The sequence below is a fragment of the Notamacropus eugenii genome, chromosome X, assembly GCF_028372415.1.
Source record: "Notamacropus eugenii isolate mMacEug1 chromosome X, mMacEug1.pri_v2, whole genome shotgun sequence".
Classification (NCBI taxonomy): domain Eukaryota; kingdom Metazoa; phylum Chordata; class Mammalia; order Diprotodontia; family Macropodidae; genus Notamacropus; species Notamacropus eugenii.
In genome coordinates this window covers 9,892,143-9,908,961 of record NC_092879.1, presented here as the reverse complement: position 1 = coordinate 9,908,961, position 16,819 = coordinate 9,892,143, and positions in this window count along the sequence as shown.

Below are 16,819 nucleotides of genomic sequence, written 5' to 3'. Positions count from 1 at the left end.
CACACTAATGATAGGAGATGTCAATATCCGTCTATCGCTTTTAAAGAAAGTCTAACAGAAAGATAAACAAAAGGGAAAATGTGGACCTGAACAAATATCTAGAGAAACTAGAGTTAAAAGACTTATGGCGTCTTCTAAATGGGACAGCAAAAAAAAAAAAAAAAGCATATTCTTTTATAAAAAGTTCCATGTAGTTGACAAAATCCTATCAAACAGACTAGAGTGATTTATCTAAGAAATTCATTATGATCAAGTTGGATTTATACTGGGAGAGCAAAGATGGTTTAATATTACGAAAACAATCATTAAAAATGCAAATATTCAAAGATCAGTCAGGACTCCTTGGAAGATGTAAGAACAGAAATAATTCTGTTCAAATTTGGCTTCAGATACTTGCTCTCTGTATGAGTTTAGACAAGTCATTTAATCTCTGCCTATGTTTCCTCATCTGTAAAACCGGGACAATAACAGCATCCACCTCCTGGGGTTGTTGTAAAGCCCTTAGCACAGTAGCTGACACATAGTAAGCACTGTATAAATATCAGCTATTATTAATGAAAAATAAACATACAAAATTTTAAAAGGGATAAACAAGGAAACTATATTTTGCTGAAAGGAACTCAAGACTTCCTGACACCACACCCAGTGCTCTATCTACTCTACCACCTCTCTAACTGGCTCATTATCAACAGGAAAGTCTGACAGGTTGAGCAGCTAAGTTGACATAGTGGATAGAGTGCTAGGCCTGGAGGCAGGAAGACTCCTCATCCTAAATTCCAGTCTAACCTCTGACACTTACTAATTTTGAGACCCTGGGCAAGTCACTTAACCCTGTTTGCCCCAGTTCCTCATCTGTAAAATGAACCAGAGAAGCAAATGCCAAACCAGCCCATATATTTTTGTCAAGGAAACCCCAAGTGGACTCATGCAAAATCAGACTTGACTTTTAAAAAAAAAAGATGATGATGAAGGATGGCAAGGATGGATTGAGACCTCCATAGTCGGAGGGAATCACAGACCCATTTGCGTAGTTGAGTAGCTACTGGATTAAATATTTTATTTTAGTTTAAAAGAAGCACCTAGTTTTATTGATCAGTTTTTTGTTTTAATCTTATTAACCTTTTTAAATTTTCAGAATCTATATTTTTGAGTTTAGTTGGGGGTTTTGATTTGTTGCTTTTCTAATTTTTTAGTTGTATGATCAATTCATTGGCCTATTCTTTCTCTTTTTTATAGATGAAAGTGTTTAAGGAGATATACATTTTCCTTCCACACTGCTGTGGTTACATTCCAAAAGTTTTGATATTTTGTTTCATTTTTGTCATTTTATTTGATGAAATTATCTATTGTTTGTTTGATTTGTTCTTTGCCCACCAGTTCTTTAAGACTAAATTATTTAGCTTGAATTCTTTCCACAATGATCCTTTATTGATTGTAGTCAGGCAGAAGATGTTTTAAAGATGTTTTCCTGCATTGGTTTATATGGTTTTTATGTGCTAGCACATGGTCAGTTTTTGATAATTCTGTATTGTCCTCAGTTATGTCCTTATACTTTCTCTTTTCTTTACAAAGAAAAGGTAGGTTTACACAAATCATACAGCCATTCTAACTGGATCTACTACCAATTTATGTTCTACAACCTCAGCTGGGCCCTCACTGCTGCTAGGCAACTCTAACTTCCCTTACCATCTTACTCTCCCACTTTCCACATTAGCTCTTCCAAACCTTTTCATCCCTCCTTGAATCTCACCTGCCCCTACTCTGTCAGCTAAGAACCTTGCCTCTTATTTTATAGAAAAAATTTAGGCCACTATCTGATAGATCCCTCTTTTATCTTTCCCATCTCACATCATTCAGATGTCTTCTGCTATCATTTCCTCCTTCATTTCTGCCTCACATGATGAAGTGATCCTTTTTAAAAATTATTTTCTTTGTTCTCAGTTTTCCACAATCACTTCCATATAGCTTAGATTTTTCCCCCTCCCTCCCCCACCTTTTCTCCTCCCTCTTCCCTCCCTCCCAAGATAGTGTGCCATCTTATATAGGTTCTACAATACATTCCTATTAAATACATTTTCACCTTAGTCATGTTGCATAGAAGAATTAAAATGAATGAGAGAAACCATAAAACAAAACAAAATATAACACAGCAGAAAATGGTCTACTTCATTCTGCGATCCAATTCCATAGTTCTTTCTCTGGATGGGGAAGGCGTTTTGCCTCAAGAGTCCATTGGGAGTTTTTTAGGTCCTTGCATTGCTATAAAGGACTAAGCCTACCAGAAAAATTCCTCGCAGACTGTGATTGTTGTTGTGTACAAAGTTCTCCTGGTTCTGCTCCTTTCACTCAGCATCAATTCATATAAGTCTTTCCAGGTCTCTCTGAAGTCTTCCTGTTCATCATTTCTTATAGCACAATAGTATTCCATTACATGATAAAGTGATCTTAATCCTTACCAAGACTAACCCTTCTATACCTGTTCAAGCAATCTCATTCCATCTCATCTCCTCCAACAGATTGCTGGCTTTGTCATCCCTATTCTCTATCAGTTATTTTTAATCTCTTCCTATCTATTGCCTCATTTTCTACTGCCTACAAATATGCCCATATCTCCCCCATCCTCAAAAACCCTACATTTGATCCTTCCAGCCCTGTTAACTATTCTTTTCTATCTCTTCTTCTCTTTGTGGTTTAACTTCTTAGAAAAGCTATCTACAATAGATGCCTCAACTATTCTCTCCTTTAATTCTCTTCTTAATCCTTTTCAATCTGGTTTCTGACCTCATCATTCCATTAAAACTGCTTCCTCCAAAATTACTAATTATTTTTTAGTCACCAAATCCGGTGACCTTTTCTCAATTCTTATTATCTTCCACCTTTTTGCAGCCATTAATACATCATCATTCTCTTCTTGATAGTCTCTTCTCTCTAGATTTTTGGGACACTACTCTGTCCTAGGTCTCCTCCTATTTTTCTGACAGCTCCTTTTCAACCTCCTTTGCTGGATGGTTCCTTTCCCCTTTCATACCCTCTAACCATAGCTGTCTGAAGGGTTAATAATATATATAAAGATCTTCCCTGTACATTGATAGACCTACGTGACTTATGTTTTCCTTTCCCCTTGGAACAGGCCAAATTTCCTGGGACTAAGGGTGAGAATGTGCCTGGCTGATTTCTCTTCCTTGAAGTGTTGGTCACCCTTCTAGGAATGTAGGGAATCAATCTTGTGTCCTTTAGAACACAGATATTTTGCCTTATTGATCACGGATGTCTTGCTCCTTCGAACTCTGGCCCAGGCCACAGCTGCAACACATTCTGTGAGGAGTCACATAGAGCCCTGGCATAGAGCCAATCAGGTGCTGAGTCATGTAGGCTTTGCTGCCTTTTGACACTGAGTCAGTTAGGTACTGAGTCACATTTTGGTGCAGAGCCTATCAGTTGCTAAATCATGCCTCGCCAATTTTTTTCTTTGTTTGAAACTGTACATATTCTGGGAAATTGATATTTTTCCTTGTGGTTGCACTCATGGGAAGGATGCTTCACTTGAGGCATTTTGATTCCTGGCCAGGACTCTGGGGAGTTGTTATCAAAGGGCCCCTCAGCTGGTGAACCCAGATGTTGGCACTTCCCTGGGTTGGTGATGTATGTAAATATTTCTATCACTCTCTTAAGCTTTATCTTCATCTTTCTAGATTTCTATAATACTGTTCACATTGTTCTTGGGTGTAGAATAAATGTTACACTGCTCTTACTTTGGTGTGAAGGGTGCTTATTATACTATGCAATCCAATCCTGAGAAGTACCTAAAGCAACTGCATGTACCTCCTTAACAGTATCCCTCAGGGTTCTTTCTGTTTTGGGCCCTCTTCTTTTCTTCCTCTGTGCCAACTTGACTTGGTGAACTCAACTCCAGTGGATTGAATTATGCTGATGATTTTCAAACCATCCTATCCCTTCATCACAAGTCAGAGCCAGGCTTTTTTACACTTTCTCTCTCAATGACCTTCCATAGATTCAAGAATTATCTCCACAGGGATGCTTCCTAGATCTATGTTGGTAGCTCTAATCTCTCCTGCCTGCTAGGTATCTTGACCTGAATTCCCTTTGAGTGCTGCAAACTCATCCTGTTACCATGAACCTAGCTAGCCCTCCTCCAAACTTCCCAATTCCAATTGCAGGTACCACTGTTGTGCAAGTTGCCCAGATTTGCAACCTCATTGGCATTTTTGGCTCTCCCTTGGTCTCCTGCCACATGCCAAGCTTTATTGATTCAACCTCCCCATCTTTCCTAGGTGTTTTCTTCTTACTGCTTATACAGACATGCCATCCTCTTGCAGCATGCAGTGTTTTGTCTAGTTTGCTGAGACAGCCCCTTAGTTAGTGCCCACTGCTTCCATTTTCTCTTCTCTTCAATGCAGTTTCCACATGATCATTAAATCCACAAGCACCTGTGGAGTGTTTACCATGACTCTGTGAGCTCCTCCTGGAGGGCAAGGCCTATTTTTTGCCTTTCTTTGTGTCCCCAGCCTTTAGTCCAGTGACTCCTGTTTTGTGAAGTGGCCAGCCCATTGGAGCTAGTTGAATTGACATGATGGTGTGTGAGGCAACAACTGCCAAAATAATCTTTCTTAGGCCCACATATAGCCTGGCTCCAAAACTTTTGGTGGCTTCTCAGTGTCCAGAGGATAAAATGCAAACATGGTATCCTGGTATTCAAAGCCCTTCATAATCTGGATGCAATTTCTCTTGCTAAACTAATTTCATAGTATTCTTCTTCCTAAAGTCTGTCTCAGCAAACATGTCCTGGGCATCTGGGGTGAGGGTGGAGGGGAATAGGGGGTGGCATCACAGTGGATGAGAGCTCTGGGCCTGAAATCAAGAAGACCTGACTTCCAATCTGGCCTCAGACCCTTATGAGCTATGTGATTTATGGGTTTATTTTTCTATCCTGCAACTTTGTTAATGTTATTAATTATTTCAACTAGTTTTTTAGTTGATTCTCTAGAATTCTCTAATTATACCATCATATCATCTGCAAAGAGTAGTAGTTTTGTTTCGTTATTGCCTATTTTAATTCCTTCAATTTCTTTTTCTTCTCTTATTGCTGTAGCTAACATTTCTAGTGCAATATTGAATAACAGTGGTAATAATGGGTATCCTTGCCTCATCCCTGATTTTATTGGGAAGGCTTTTAGCTTATCTCCATTACAGACAATACAGATAATGGTTTTAGATAGATACTACTTATCATTTTAAGGAAAGTTCCATTCATTCTTATGTTCTCTAGTGTTTGGTTGTTTTTTTAAATAGGAATGGGTGTTGTATTTTGTCAAAAGTTTTGTATGCCTCTATTGAGACAATTATGATTTCTGTTGGCTTTGTTATTGATATGATCAATTATGCTATTATTTTCCTCGTATTGAACCATTCCTGGTATAAATCCTACCTGGTCATAGTGTATGATCCTGGTGATATATTGCTGTAATCTCCTTGCTAGTATTTTATTAAAATTTTTTTTGCATCAATATTCATTCTGGAAATTGAACTGTAATTTTCTTTCTCTGTTTTGGCTCTTCCTAATTTATGTATCAGCACCATATATGTGTAGTGAAAGGAATTTGGTAGGACTCTTTTTTCACCTGTTTCCCCAAGTAGTTTATATAGTATTGGAATTAATTGTTCTTTAAATGCTTGGTAGAATTCACTTGTGAATCCATCTGTCCCTTGGGATTTTTTTCTTAGGGAGTTCATTGATGGCTTGTTCAATTTCTTTTTTTAAAATGGTGTTAATTGATATTTCTGTAAATGTTCATTCATTTAACTTAGATTGTCAGATTTATTGGCATATAATTGGGCAAAATAGCTCCTTTTTTTCTTTAGTTTTTTTCTTTCTTGGTGGTAAATTTACCCTTTTAATTTTTGATACTGGTAGTTTTGTTTTCTACTTTTTAAAAATAAAATTGACCAAAGGTTTATCTATTTTATTGTCTTGTTTTTCATAAAACCAATTTCTGGTTTTCTTTATTAGTTTCATGGTCATCTTATTTTCAATTTTATTAATCACTCCTTCAATTTTCAAGATTTCCAACTTGGTGTTTAATTGAGATTTTTTAATTTGTTCTTTTCCTAACTTTTTTAGCTGCATGTCCAATTTGTTGATCTCTTCTTTCTCTGTTTTGCTGATGTAAGCATTTAAAGATATACAATTTCCCCTAAGTGCTGTTTTGGCTGCATCCCATAAATTTTGATATGTTGTCTCGTTGTCATTTTCTTTGATGAAATTATTGTTTCTATGATTTGTTCTTTGACTCATCCTGTAGGATTAGACTGAGTTTCAATTAATTTTTAATCTATATTTCCATGGACCTTTATTAAATGTAACTTTTATTGCATCATGATCTGAAAAGGATACATTTAATATTTCCACCTTTCTGCATTTGATTGTGAGGTTTTATGCCCTAATACATGACCAATTTTTCTGTAGGAGCCATGTACCATCTTTTTCTATTCCCATTCAGTTTTCTCCAGAGGTCTATCACATCTAACTTTTCTAAAATTCTACTTACGTCCTTAGCTTCTTTCTTGTTTATGTTGTGGTTAGATTTAGCTAGTTCTGAGAGGCAAAAGTTGAGGTCCCCAGTTACTTTTGCTTTCTATTTCTTTCTGTAATTAATTTAACTTCTATGCTATTTGGTACATATATATTCAGTATTGATATTTCTTCATTGTCCATGGTACCTTTCTTGCAAGATACAGTTTCCTTCCTTGTCTCTTTTAATTAGATCTATTTTTGCTTTTGCTTTGTCTGAGATCCTGATTGCTACCCCTGCTTTTTAAAAAATTTCAGCGGAAGATAATACATTCTGTTCCAACCTTTTACCTTTACTCTGTGTATGTCTCTCTGCTTCAAATGTTTTTCTTACAAACAACATACTGTAGGATTCTGATTTTTAATCTGCTCTGCTATCTGCTACTGTTTTATGGGTGAGGTCATCTCATTAACATTCACAGCTATGATTACTAACTGTGTATTTCCCTCCATCCTATTTTCCCCTTGTTTATATTTTGTGCTCGCTCTCTCTCTCTCTCTCTCTCTCTCTCTCTCTCTCTGTCTCTCTCTCTCTCTCTTTCTCTCTCCAACTTGTCCTTCCTCATTAGTGTTTTGCTTCTGACCACTGCTTCTCTCAATCTGTTCTCTTTTCTATCAGCCTCTCTCCCTTTTTTTCTCCCCTCCCTTCCTTCTTTATAGGGTGAGATAGATTTCTATACCCAACTGAATGTGTATGCTATTCCCTCTTTGAGTTAAATTTGATGAGAATAAGGTTCAGGCAATGCTTGAATACCTCCCCCTCCCCTTCCCTCTGTTGTAATAGGCCTTTTGTGCCTCTTCATGTGATATAGTTTACCTCATTCTACCTCTCTCTCTTCTCCCAGTGCAATCTTCTTTCTTACCCTTTAATTTTTTTTTATATTATTCTATCAAAGTCCACTTGTACCTGCACCCTCTGTCTATATATACTCCTTCTAACTGCCCTAAGAGAGCTACAGTTCTTAAGTATTACAAGTATCATCTTCCCATGTAGGGATGTAACAATTTAACCTTATCGAATAACTTATGATTCTCTGTTCTGCTTACCTTTATATGCTTTTCTTGAGTCTTATGTTTGAAAATCAAATTTTTTGTTTAGCTCTGGTCTTTACATCAGAAATGTTTGAAAGTCCTCTATTTCATTGAATGCCCATCTTTTTGCTGGGTAAGTGTTTCTTGGTTATAATCCATGCTCCTTTTTCTTCCAGATTGTCATATTTCACATCCTTCAGTCCTTTAATGTAGAAGCTGTTAAATTCTGTACTATCCCGATTGTGACCCCTTGATAGTTGAATTGTTTCTTTCTTGTAGTTATTTACCTTGACCTGGGAGCTCTGGAATTTGGCTATAATATTCTTTGGAGTTTTCATTTGGGGATCTCTTTCAAGAGCTGATTCATCGATTCTTTCAATTACTATTTTACCCTCTGGGTAATGAACTCCATCTGTAGCCTGGGTTTTTAGTCCTTAGTCTGTGGCCTGTGTTTAGTTCTCAGTCTGCAGTCTGGATTTAGATCTGAGGCAGAAGCTAGTTGTAGACTGCAATGAATGCCTGAGTTTGGGACTCAGTCTGTGGCCTGTGTTTGGGGCAAAGTCAGTGGTCTGGGTTGGGTCATATGCAAGGGCCAAATGTAGGCTACAATGAAGGCCTGGGTTGGGGGCTCAGGCTGTAGTCTGCATTGTGGTTCATGCAAGGGCCATGTTTAGGGGACAATGAAGGCCTGGGTATGGAGCTCAGTCTATGATCTGGTTTAGGCCTCACCTTATGGCCTTGGCCCACCCGGGATCACTGCCTTGTCATGGCAGATGTTCAATGAAACTATAAAACCCATGTCGGGTTACCCAAGATGGACAGATTATAGTGGAGAGTTCTGACAAAAGGTGATCCACTAGAAAAGGGAATGGCAAACCACTCCAGCATCTTTGCCAAGGAAGCCCTATGGATTGTATTAAAATGACGAAAGAGATGACATTAGAAGATGATTCCCTCAGGTCAGAAGGTGTATCCAGCGCTCTATTGGGGAAGAGTGGAGGATGGCTACAAGGAGCTCCAGTACTAATGAAGGAGCTGGGCCAAAGCCAAAAGGAAGCTTAGCTATGGATGCATCTGGTGATGACAGGGACATCTGATGCTGGAAAGATCAATGTTGCACAGGAACCTGGAATGTAAGATCTGTGAACCACAGTGAGCTGGAGGTGGTTGAACAGGAACTGGAAATATTAGTGAATGGAAATGGATGGGAATGGGTGAATTTGATTCAGGTAATCACTTCATATACTACTGTGGGCAACAATCTCTTAGAAGAAATGGAGTAGCTCTCATAGTCAATAAAAGAGTGAGAAAAGCAGCACTGGGGTATACTATTAAAAATGACCAAATGATATCAGTTTGAATTTAAGGCAAATTGTTCAACATCATGGTAATATAAATCTGTGCTCCAACCACTGATGCCAAGGAGGCCAAAGCTAGTCAGTTCTATGAAGACCTACAACATCTTCTAGAAATCACACACACACACACACACACACACACACACACACAGATATCACATTGATCATAGGTAATTGGAATGCTGAAGTAGGAAATCAAAAAATAATTGGAATAACAGGCAAGTTTGGCCTTGTGGGACAAAATGAAGCAGGGCAGAAACTAATAAAATTTTGTCCAGATAACTCACTGGTCATAACAAACACTCTTTTTCAACAAAAGGTGACTGTACACATGGACATCACCAGATGATCAATATGACAATCAGATTGATTATATGCTTTGCAGCCACAAAAGTAGAGAAATTCTATACACTCAGTTAAAACAAAACTTGGAGCTATGGCTCAGATTATGAGCTTTTTATTGCAAAATTCAGACCTAAATTGAAGAAATTCAGGAAAACCATTGAACCATATAGGTATGACCTAAATAACATCCTTTATTACTATGAAGTGGAAGTGATGCATAGATTTAAGGGATCAGATCTGGTAGAATGCCTGAAGAACTATGGACAGAGGTTTGTAATATTGTATAGGAGGCAGTAACAAAAAACATTACAAAGAAAAAGAAGAGCAAGAAAGCAAAATGGCGGTCTGAAAAGGCTTTACAAATATCTGAGGAAAGAAGGGAAGGGAAAGCAAAAGGAAAAAGGGAAAGATATACCCAACTGAATGCAGAATTCTAGAAAACAGCAAGAAGAGATAAGGTTTTCTTAAATGAGTAATGCAAAGAAATAGAAGAAAATAAAATGAGAAAGACTAGAGATCTTTCCAAGAAAATAACAGCTGTTAAGGGAAAGTTTCATGCAAAAATGGGCATGATAAAAGATGAGAATTGTAGGGATTTAACAGAAGCAGAAGAGATTGATAAGAGGGGGCGTGAATACACAAAAGAATCATACAAGGAAGATCTTAATGTCACCAATAATTGGGATGATGTGGTTACTGATCTAGAGCCAGACATCCTGGAGAATGAAGTCAAGTGGGCCTTAGGAAGCATTGCTAATAAGGCCAGTGGAGGTGATGGAATTCCAGCTGAGCTATTCAAAACCCTAAAAGATGATGCTGTTAAAGTGATACACTCAATATGCCAGCAAAACTTGAAAAACTCAACAGTTGCCACTGATTTGGAAAAAATCAGTTCATATCACAATCCTAAAGAAGGTCAATGCAGAGGAATGTTCACGTTGCTGAATAATTCTGCTCATTTCACACATTAGCAAGGTTATGCTTAAAGATTCTGTAAGAAAGCCTTCAGCAAAATGTGAACTGAGAATTTCCAGAAGAACAGGCTGGTTTTCAAAGAGACAGAGGAACTAGAGACCAAATTGCCAACATTCTCTAGATTATGGAGAAAGCAAGGGAGCTCTAGAAAAAAAAAAGCATCTGTTTCTGCTTCATTTGCTATATTAAAGCCTTTAAAATGTAGCAACTCCTCAAACAGTTGGGAGAACCAGATCATCTTACTTATCTCCTAAGGAACCTGTATGCAAGTTGAGAAGCAATAGTGAGAATTGAACATGGAACAACTGATTGGTTTAAGATTGGAAAAGGAGTATGACAAGGCTGTATGTTGTCACTTTATTTAATGTATATGCAGAATACATCACATGAAATTCCAGGCTGGATGAATCAAAAGCCAAGTAGAAATATCAACAATCTCGGATATGCAGATGATATCACCCCCCAAAAATGAAGAAGAATTAAGAAGCCTCTCGATGAGGGTGAAAGAGGAGAGTGTAAAAGCTGGTTTGAAGCTTAACATCAAAAAAATGAAGATCTTGACAACTCCCTGGCAAATAGAGGGACAAGAAATGGAAGCAGTGTCAGATTTTACTCAGGATCAAAGATCACTGCAGATGGCGACTGTAGCCATGAAATTAAAAGATGTTTGCTCCTTGGAAGGAAAGCTATGGCAAATCTGTGCAGCATGTGAAAAAGCAGAGACATCACCTTGTTGACAAAGGTCCATATAGTCAATGCTATGGTCTTTCCAGTAGCAATGTATTGCTGTGAGAGTTAGACTATAAGGAAAACTGAGCACCACAGAACTGATGCTTTCAGGTTGTGATGCTGGAGAAGACTTTTGAGAGTCCCTTGGACAGCAAGGAGATCAAATCAGTCAATACTTAAAGACGTTAATTCCAACTATTGGCTAGAAGGTCAAATACTGAAGCTGAAGCTTAAATACTTTGGTCACATAATGACGAGAGGGGAGGGGAGGAGAGGGGGAGAGGGGGGAGGGGAGGGAGATGGAAGACTTAATTTTTATATATATTTTTTGACCCAAAGTCCATTTTTATTGAAAGAATGAACAAACCACAAAGACCTTTTACATTCACCTAGGACCCCATGTGGGCAGCTAGGTGGTACAGTGGATAGAGCAGGAATCAGGAGGACCTGAGTTCAAATCTCACCTCAGACACTTGGCACTCACTAGCTTTGTGACCTTGGGAACGTCACTTAACCCCAATTGCCTCATCTTGGTGAATATCTGATCACTGGATTCAGATGGCTCTGGAGGAGAAGTGAGGCTGGTGACGTGCACAGTCCTCCCTCACTCAAAGTCAAGTGCAAGTCATGTCATCATTTCTCTGATGGCATGGTCTTCTTTGGCAACGAAGGATGAACACACACAGGACCCCATGTGGTCAAAAAAAAATCCCATTTCCAGATAGCAATGTAATACAATCAACTTTAGCTGCATCATCTATAGAATCAATAATACCACACGCTAATTTCTCCAGCTGGGAATACTGGGCCCTTTGGAAAACAATCATTTGGAATATTCAATCACCTGCTCATAAAAAAGGAGAAGGAAAAGGAACAGACTGCTGGTTGGCTTTCTGTCACTTTGTTTACAAGGAAATGATATGAGAGGTGAATAGAGACAAAAGATGAATTTGCCAAGAAATTGGTATCAACTGATTGCATTCCAAAAGAAGAGTCAGAAGATGGGTAGGCATAGATAGGCTGTGATCTGCACTGTTGAAGGGAATACTCACATTGATGAGATCACAGATCCACTGGACTCTCTGAATATTCTAAAGGAAGAAGGCTTAGAGTTCTGTAAAGAAGGAGATGTTATGATGAGGCAGAGAATGATACTGAGGAAGGAATGTAGCCAGTCTAAATCTGGAGTTTCAAGGAGCCACATACAGAATGTGTCCCTCATTGCTACATGTGGATTTTGCTTCTTGGACAATACATGAAATGGGGTAGCTCAAAGAGGCAGACTGGGCAGTGGTTTGTGAAGTTTAGTCTCAGGCTTTACAACAGGAACAAGGTTTAAGCAGGAAGAGCTTAATTACGTCCATAATGCCCAGACCTTTCCCTCCTTTTCCTCCAAACTTCTAAAAAGTCTGAAGTTCCTGCTTATTCCCTTCTCCCTCCAACTCTCCCTAAACCTCAACCTACCAAGTCAGTTGTTTAGGCATGGGTCTAAGTATGAGGCCTAGATTTGAGCCAGAGTAATTAATGCTCTTATTCCCTGGGAAGTAGAGTAATCAAAGAAGTTCAGGGCTGGTGCAGGAGAATGACTGAATGTATTCAAACAGCTCTCCCCACTTCCCAAGTTAAAGCAAGCTGGATTTAGCCCACTGTATGTGGGCTATACCCCCTCCCCCATTTCACAGAGTTATTAAAGAAGTCTCTCTAAAAACAAACTATTAGAATCTCCCAAGGTAGCTCAAAGCTTTTCAAAGCAGTTTTCTATTTTAAAGTAGTGTTCTGCATTTGAAACTCTTGGTGCAAGAGTTCTGTTCCAGAGATGGTGGGCAGGTGCCTTGAATTCTATTTCCAAAGCTACTCCAGGAGGCTTAATAACATCCTACCAGCTTATTCAATGACTTAAGTGAGTTCAGCAACTAAAAACAAAACATAAAAACACTTTTCTTTGTCTCAGGTAAGACAGAGGATACTGATTGCCCATGAGAACATTAAAAATGAGCCTAGGAAGAGCTCCTCAGAAAAACCACATCAGAAGCTCATATATCCCATAATATGGAGCTTTTCCTTTGTTCCCCTGAGTAACAGAGGGACACATTTTCAAGGGAAAGACATCATTTTCTGGGTGGGGTGGGGCTTTAGAGACCTCGTAAGTGTTTTTGTCTTCTTGATGCTGAAAAAAAACCCAGAAAACGATGGTTGCTTACTTTTGTGGCTAGTTTATTTGTTTAGGAAAAATCCACAGAATGTTAAGAGAGAGAAAAAAAGTTTCAGAAGCCTGTATCGTACCCACATACTGGTCCTGGAAATGTGTAATCAGATTCTGTCCAGCCTCTACACCCTGGGGCAGGGCAAGGAACATGAAGAAAACTTTGCAAAGCCTAGCACCATTATTATATTTTTTAAAACAAGGGCTCAAAGAAAGTATAGCCCTAAAACAATACATACAGGTGATAAAAGAAATGCCAGTAAAAAATGAACTTTCTGCAGATGTTTTTCCATAAATCCCCTGGCAAGCCTTGGAAACATATGTTTTGCTCAGTTGCTGGGCTTCACCTCAAAGCCTCCTTCCTTGCAGGCAGGGGTGAGAGAACTAGACCACACTTCTCCATAAAACAGAAGAGTCAAATCACCTAGCAGAAACACCCTGAATTTTCTCTGCTTGTAAATGACACCACCCCCAATTAAGTCAAGCTTCAAAGGGGCCAAATGTGGAAGGTGAAGTCAAAAGGTTTAGAGGAAACCAATCCTTTTCATATTTGTCAGGTCTAACCCACCTGTATCAAGTTCCAGTTTCATTTAACAGCTTAACAGTCACATTAACTGAGGGGCGGAGCCAAGATGGCTGAGTAGAAAGACACATATACTCTAGCGCTTCCCCCACAGCCCACAAAATAAATACCTGTAAAATATGATTCTCAACAAGTTCTAGAGCAGCAGAAGTCACAGAACAACAGAGTGAAAGAGGTTTCCAGCCAAAGGTAACCTGGAAAGCCGACAAGAAAGGTCTATCTCACTGGACGCTGAGTGGAGTGGAGCAGAGCCCTGGCCACGCAGCACTGGAAGGAACGGGACCTGAACAGACCTCTGGGGCAGAGTTTCCAGCAGGGAGGGTCCCAGATCCCTCAACCCACAAGCAACAAAGAAAGCTCCAAAGGTCAGTATGGAAGAGCTTTCCCAGCTGGGCGAGAAGGAATAGGGTTTCTCCAGCAATAGCCTCAGGCAACGGCAGAGGCAGAGGCAGCAGACTACAAGCAGCTATGGTGGCCAGGAAGCAACCTGGGTCTATTGTCCAAGCAGCTCAGCTTAAAGCCTCTGGTGGTAGGGAGCAGCTGATCTAAACCTCAGCCCTCAGTGACAGCCCTGCCCCCACCCAAAGCCCAGGGAAATCGAGCAGCAGAGTCAAATCTCATCCTTGAACATGGCACTAGGGAGAGGAGGGACAATAGAACCATCCTCTTGACAAAGGATTCAGAAGTCAAGTAACTGGCTGGGAAAATGCTCAAAAAAGGGGAAAAAAAATAAGACCATAGAAGGTTACTTTCTTGGTAAACAGGTATCTCCTCCCAAACTTTCTGATGAGGAAGAACAAGGCATACTGTCACAGGAGGTCAAGACCCCTGCCTCCAGGGCCTCCAAAAGGAGCTTAAACTGGCCTCAGGCAATAGAAGAGCTTGAAAAGTGAGTTAGCAGCTTGCTAAAGGAGAACCAAAAAAATGCTGAGGAAAATAACAGCTTTAAAAAGAGACTAATTCATTTGGAAAAAGAGGTCCAAAAGCCAACGAGGAGAAGAAGGCTTTAAAAAGCAGAATTAGCCAAATGGAGGAGAAGGTTCAAAAACTCACTGAACAAAATAGTTCATTGAAAGAGAGAATTGAGTTCAGGGAAATGAATGACTATGAGATAAACCAAGCAGTTAAACAAAATCAAAAGTTTGAAAAAATAGAAGATAATGTGAAACATCTCATTGGAAAAACAACTGACCTGGAAAATAGATCCAGGAAAGACAATTTAAAAATTATGGGACTACCTGAAATCCATGATAAAAAAAGAGCCTAATTATCAAGAAAAACTGTCCTGATATTCTAGAACTGGAGGACAAAATAAATATGGCCTATATCAGACTGCATATCATCTTGGGGAGGGGGAGTGGAAGAAAGGGGAAAAAAATTTAAAACTCAAAATCTTATAAAAGTGAATGTTGAAAACCAAAAATCAAGAAAGAAAGAAAGAAAGAAAGAAAGAAAGAAAGAAAGAAAGAAAGAAAGAAAGAAAGAAAGAAAGAAAGAAAAAGAAAAAGAAGCAATGCCGACCAAGAAGGGAATGCCAGCCAACACATGCCTGAACACATATACTCTGTCCACATACACCAGCAAGAACCTGAAATTGGTACCAAACTGAATAATGATCAAGAAATCCACTAAAAAATAACAGCAAGTGACTTTTTTCACTCCAGAACTACATAAAAAATCATATAGAGGCCAGCCCATGGACAAAAGCCCACCAGCAAATCCAGAGCCAGCACAGGTAAGCAAACCCAGACTTTCCTAGCTCTACCAGAGAAAGGCAGCCTGTGTTTTAAGGGAGCAAGAGTGGAGAGCTCCCTTGAGAAAACTGCTGTGGTAGCCCGAGAGTCTACAGATGGTTAGAATCTCACACAGGAGAATTTGAAAATCTCATGGGTGGATTCACTTTGTTTCTTGTGCTTTGCTACTGCAAAAAGGGCTGCTATAAAAATTTGGATGTATATAGAGACTCTTTTCTTATCAATAAGTTCCTTGGGGTCACTTCCCAGTAGTGGAATCTTTGGGTCAAAGGGTATAGTCACTTTATTTGCATAATTCCAAATTACTTTCCAAAATTCATAGCTTCACCATCAATGTCAATAAAACATTTTCACTATTTTTTTTTTTACAAAAAGGAAAAAGCCATTTCTATCTGTTGCCTACGTTTCTTCTTCTCACTTCTCAAATCCTTACAATCTTGTTCCCATTCAGTTGAATTCACAGCTCAACTCGTAGCTACAAGATTTATAGTATCTTAAAAAAAAGATTTCCAGTATCTTAATCTCAAAGTCTGCCTTAGTGATCACTGTGGTTTCTGTTTCCAAATGCGTTCCTCCCAAGTCTGTGCCTCCTCTAGTATTAAAGTCATTCAGAATTATAAGCTTGTTCTCTTTCAGCACATTGATGATGAGAGTCTCCGGGTCTTCATAAAATTTTTCTTTGACTTTATCAGTGTTCATCATGGTGGGAGGTGATGGTGGTGGCATGGTGTTTTCCTGCATTGTCATGAGCCTGTCATTCACTCTTTTTTGGGAGGCATACAAACTTGTTGACTAGATTAGTTTTGATTGTGAAACTTACACAGCACTCCCCTTCACTGTGGCCATTCCAGAAAAAACGAGAATCCAGCTGTGACTTCAGTAAGCTGGCCTTCATTGGTCAGCCTTGTTTCATTCAGGGCTGCCATTTGGATGTGATGCCTGCTGCGTTCTCTTGCAACAGGAGCTGTTCATCTTTCAGGTCTACTGAATTTCATTTTGTCCATAATTGTGCACACCAGCTCCCAGTGTATCCCCCCTGCTGCTCCATCACAGGACTCTGAGGTAGGTAAAAATGTTAATGTCTTTTGATTTGTGAATAAATTGGATTTAAGTGAGGCAGAGTTGTTTGAAGTCTTCAGCCTCACTCTCTCTACCAGTCATCAAAGTCCAGTGGCAAGAAAAAAGTCAAGATGACTGGTGATGGCTCAGGATGCAGCAGATGACCTTGGCATCTTCAATGTCTAAACAAGC